The sequence below is a fragment of the Octopus bimaculoides genome, chromosome 11 (assembly GCF_046866305.1).
Source record: "Octopus bimaculoides isolate indiv1 chromosome 11, ASM4686630v1, whole genome shotgun sequence".
In the NCBI taxonomy this organism is placed as follows: Eukaryota; Metazoa; Mollusca; class Cephalopoda; order Octopoda; family Octopodidae; genus Octopus; species Octopus bimaculoides.
This window is the reverse complement of record NC_142938.1, coordinates 3,177,695-3,183,960: the sequence shown is the minus strand read 5'-3', so window position 1 is coordinate 3,183,960 and position 6,266 is coordinate 3,177,695.

Genomic DNA, 6,266 nt, shown 5'->3' with positions numbered 1-6,266 from the left:
CTACACAATCTATGCAAGATATCCAAAGAATCTGGAATAGAACTAGCTAGACATTACAACGTCTCGCTCTCCAAATCGTATACTGTCACCTGTTAAGACGCATTAGAACGAAGAAAACAAGTAAAGCCTTTAAAACGTTCAACATATACACACCTATCCAAAGACACCATTTCGTAATATGTTTCTTAAGTATAACACTAAACTTAATCATACGAACTTACTATCTTGGCTGCAACCCAAACGGTGCGACGTTCTCTTTAAAATAAATGATTCAACCTGCCACCTTCAATTATGAAAAATTATTGTCGTCTGTATAAGCTAGGGATTCTCTACAATATCATTCAGTGAAACTATTAACGAAGAACTATAATTATTATTCTGCAATTAGCCCTGAAAATTAAACGAGTTCAAAGGTTTGATAAAAATTATCGGGATTGATGCTACATAAAGAAGAATACGACATTTATCAATTCAGCATTTAATCTCTGTCGATGAAGAACCCTTCTGAAGCCGCTCACGTTATCCAGCGTCCATTCTATTGGTTGAGGCATTCCAGCAACTCCTTTTGGGGGATAGTGAGTAGCTGCCTTATTGCATTCTCTGGGATTTCCTCGATGTCTTGGAATTTTCTTTGAGTCTCCCGCTGTGAAGACTGAGCCTTGGTTTCGGGGTTTTAGCCATAGACCCACGATTTGTCACCTGCTATGACAGTCTTCAAAAAGTTTTCGTCTTCCTTGACATATTCAAGGAGATCCTGCGCAGCAGAAACCCGATCTTTTTTCAGTCGATCACATTCTACACATCTTACTTCCAAGCGCTGCTATAAATAACCGAGTGACCTTTGACCTCTCTTGCACATAACTTAGTGTGCATGTGCAAGAGAGCTCAAGGTCAATCAATCTGTGACAAGCAATTTCACTCTGCATATTTTAGCCCTGTTACCATAGCAACAGTCTCCATGGATTACATCACTGAGCCGCAACATTGACTGTAGTACCCATCAGTCAATTCGAATTGCTTACCCGCAATTTTAAATGTTGCTAGCAATTCCATGAGATTTCTTGCAATCCAATGAGTCGCTGGCGATTCCAAATGCTTTATTGCAGTTCCATGAATTGCTAGCAATTTTTTACGTTGCCAGTAATTTTATGTTTACTTGCAATTCTGTGGTGGCGGTGGTGGTGGTGGTGGTGGTGGTGGCTGTGATGATGGGGTTCACCATCTGATGGCGTTGGTGATGGTGATGGTGGTGCTGTTGATGACGTGATGGCGATAGTGATGACGGTAATGGTGCTGGTGGTGGTGATGGTGGAGGCGCTGGTGGAGTAGCGAAACATCATCCTATAAAAACCAGAAGACTTCAGCCATGTTTGTTAAACGACCAGCCCCCTCTTCCGCCTCCCACCACCACCAGCATCCTCATCTTTCTAAAAAAGGAAAACAGAGGACAATGTTGATGACAATTTTAATTAAGCCATTATTGACCTTTGGTCACTCTCACACTGTTATCGCATTGAATAAGACATGTTGTGGTCTTCCTGGAGACAGACGTGATGCATTGTGGGATATTTCTGTTCTTACTTTTGTTGTTGTTGTTGTTGTTGTTGCTGTTGATTTTGGAGCCGTCACTGTTATTTGCTTTCTTTTATCTAATCTAGTAGTAGTAGTAGTAGTAGTAGTAGTAGTAGTAGTAGTAGTAGTAGTTGCAGCAGCAGCAATAGAGGTGGGGATAGTGATGGTCATAATAATGATGGTGGTGGTAGTGGTGGTGGTGGTCGTCGTCGTCTTCGTGGCCATAATGATGATGATGATGACGACGACGACGACGACGACGATGATGATGATGATGATGACGATGATGATGTTCGTGATGTTATCATCCTCTGGGTTTTGCGTATCTCTTCGACTTCAGTTTATTGTAACAATTTTTTTATCAAAATAATTGTTGTTGCTGTTGTTGTTCTAGCGACTTATGACACTTAAAATGAGACATGTTTAAACAAAGTTTATCATTACCAGATAATTTGTCTCCCCCTCTCCCCCCCTCTCTCTCTCTTTCTCTCTCTGTTTAATAATCACATTTAATAAGGCGGTGAGCTGGCAGAATCGTTAGCACGCCGGGCGAAATGCTTAGCGATATTTCGTCTGTCTTTACGTTCTGAGTTCAAATTCCGCCGAGGTCCACTTTGCTTTTCATCCTTTCAGGGTCGATAAATGAAGTACCAGTTGCGAAACGGGGTTCGATCTAATCGACTGGCCCCTACCCTAAAAGTTTCGGGCCTTGTGCTTTGAGTAGAGACGAATAATCACATTTATTCAGGTGAGCATGTATGTGAGCATGCTGCATTCGTGTATGCGTGTGAACGTATACAAATATGTGTCTGCGTGTGTATGTATACACAATTATAATCACACACACACACACACACACACACACACACACACGCGCGCATACACGCACTCACACACACAGACACATACAACAAAACACGCACGAGTGCATGTTTTTTGTTATAAAAATAAAACTTTTTAACTTCAGTGTATGAGATGGGGTTTTTTTGTCCGTCTCTCTCACAACTCATTTAAATAAATAGTAACGCCTTCCTCATCCGGTCTCCGTTATCGATTGGCTAAATATATATTTTTTTAACATAGGCGTCATACGGAAGTCACGCCTACTGCATTAAGCGAAGATACACAAACGCCTCACGTACCTGCATGGTCAAACACATATACACAACGGCTCATACATATGTATATATAAATACACATATGATCTTATTTATAAGTATACGCACAAAAAAACTCACGTATCTAATGTGTGTGTGTGTGTGTATGTATATATATATATATATATATATATATATATATATATACGTGTGTATGTGTCAGTGTGTGTGTGTGTGTGTGTGTTTATCAATATATACGTTTGTTCTTTTACTTGTTTCAGTCATTTGACTGCGGCCGTGCTGGAGCACCGCCTTTTAGTCGAACAAATCGACCCTAGGACTTATTCTTACTAAGCCTAGTACTAATTCTATCGGTTCGCTTTTGCCGAACTGCTATCTACGGGGACGTAAACACACCAACTTCGGTTTTCAGGCGATAGTGGGTGGCAGAAAGCAAACACACACGCATAATTATATACATCTATCTATCTATATATATACATATATATATATATATATATGTATGTGTATATATATATATATATATATATATATATATAACGGGTAAATAATATATATATATATATATGTATATATATATATATATATATATATATATACATACATACCTACATAGACACATACACACACATGCATACATACACACACGCACACATATACACACACACATGCATGCATACATACATACATACACGCACATATACACACACACACATACATACATATATACATACATACGTACACATATACATACATACATATATATACATACACCCATACACACATACATGCATACATACATACAGACATACATACATACATACGTACATACATACACTCACATACATACATACATGCATAGACATAGTTTCAGAGCCAGTTTCTAAATCACACAGCCAGTTCGGTTTTTTCCTTCAAGATTTGTGGGCGGATAAAGGAGGCGGAGCTTTTTCAAATTCATTACGAGAGCGAAGAGTATCTTAACAGAATATACAAGTGGGCGGGCAGATATAAATGGGCGTGACCTTACATTATCTTAGTATGTGCGCCTCCTTTACAAAATCCAGCGCGGTGGCATTATCTCTGATTGGAGATGCTCGATGCACCCGAAATAACGACCTAATCCCTCCCAAATCGCATTATGCTAACTTAAAGGACAGAAGCTCACGTTAGGGAAGGTGGGTCTAGGAAATGATTGCATGAATACAAAGTGGAATGGCCACGGCTGGAATGCCTTTTGTTCATAGCTCTTTTCTATCAAGGTTAACGCGGGACTAAAAACGAAAGTCACCATTACCGCTGCCTCATTACGATACCAATTCTACACTCAAGAAATCACTCGAGAAGATGCACGTATAATGTTATCTGTTTGTGTATATACATATACATGTATATATGTATGTATGTATATATATATGGATATATCGATGTATAGAAATAGATATACATACATACGTTTATATATATATATATATATATATATATATATATATATATATATATATATATGTATGTATGTATGTATGTTTGTATGTATGTATGTATGTGCATACGTCTCGGTATTAAATAATACCTAGACACATAGGTATGAAATATAGTAATAATAATAATAATAATAATAATAATAATAATAATAATAATAATAATAATAATAATAATGATAAAGGAACAGCATGCCCATTTCCGATATTTGAACCTCATACCTCTAGCGTTACTAATTCATCTAATTTGCAATCGCTTGTTGCACCGTTTCACTTCTCTCGGCAAACATCGAAATCAAGGGAGATAAACAACTGAGTGCAAATTTAGAAGATAGCATGTCACCGCTTATCTTCTTCTTCTTGACATAGAAGCGGTTGACGAAGCCAGGTTGATACTTAAGGATATTGTAAAGTTTATTTTGAAATATTTGTAAATATAGTCTTAAAGAGGAAACAGAGATAATACATGTGTGGGGTGTAATTGATAATTGTAAAGATAAAACTCTGATAAACGTGCGCGCGCGCACTCACACAAATATGTTAATCGAAGTTTACAGTAGTATATATATCTATTACAGCCGAGCTAACCAATCGGTTTCACGCTAGGGGATCAACGGAGTGTTAGATAACTGTCTGATTGTGTAATCCTGCGCTCTTCAGAGATAGCTGTTATCGGATGAAGTATTTCATTCCATAACGGCTACTTCTGAAGAGTGCAGGGGTTGCATAATCGAACAATTACTTAACACTCCGTTGAACCCTATAGTGTGAAACTGATTGTTAAGATTGGCTCTAATGAATACATAATACTGTACACTTCGAGTAATACATCCAATCAATCGACGGTTGTACAAGTGCATTTTTCCCTGACTTATGGACTCTTAGACGTCTTAAATCCGCATGCGCGCGCACACACACACACACAAACACACACATATATATATATAATATATATACATGTATGTGTATGTGTGCGTATGTGTGTAAATGTATATATATATAAACATATGTATGTATACATACATACATACATGCATACATACATGCATACGTGCGTACGTAGGTATGTGCATACGTACATACATACATAAATATAAATACATACATACATACATACATACATATATACGTACATACGTACGTACGTACGTACATACATACATACATACGTACGTACGTAGGTATGTGCATACGTACATACATACATAAATATAAATACATACATACATACATACATATATACGTACATACGTACGTACGTACGTACATACATACATACATACATACATACATATCAACTCTCTCTCTCTCTCTCTCTCTCTCTCTCTCTCTCTCTCTCTCTCTCTCTCTCTCGTTTGTACCAGAAAGAGTTGTGATTAAAAGTCAACAAATTAAAAAATCAAAAACTCAGCGCTGTACTCTTTCTGTACTCCTAGTCAGCCATTTTATATTTCACTTTTCACATAAATGTGAAGAGAACAATACAAAATGGCGGCATGTGGACGATGGCAAGGGAACCACGTGGTTTTTCGCATGCAAGTGTGTGTGTGTGTGTGTTTGTGCGTGTGTGCGTGCGTGTGCGTGTGTTTGTGCGTGTGTGCGTGCGTGCGTGTGTGTCTGTGTGTGTATGTGTGTGTATGTTTATAAGAGTGTAAATTTCAGTTCTATATTGACAAATACTTTCTTTCTCTTCCTTTTATTTCTCTCTTTCCTCCTCTCTCATCCCTCCTTTCTCTCTCTCTCTCTCTCTCTCTCTCTCTCTCTAGATAGATAGATAGATAAAGAAAAAACAAGGTATATATCTCTGTATACATATAAATACATAGATGTTTTTGCGTGCATTTAAATATATATGCGTGTGTGTTGCGCGCGCGCGTGTGTGTATGTATGAGTGTGTATCTATATGTGTTATATGTGTGAGAGTGTGTGGGGTGGGGTGAGTAGTAATCATAATACTAACGAATAACATATTTAAAATGAAAAACAGATTTGAAAATTCTAAGACAGAAAATAAATCACGAAAACGTGGATTATTTAGCGGAGACCAAACGATAATAATTTTATGTATTATATGGCCAGCATTAGAGACCGGAAA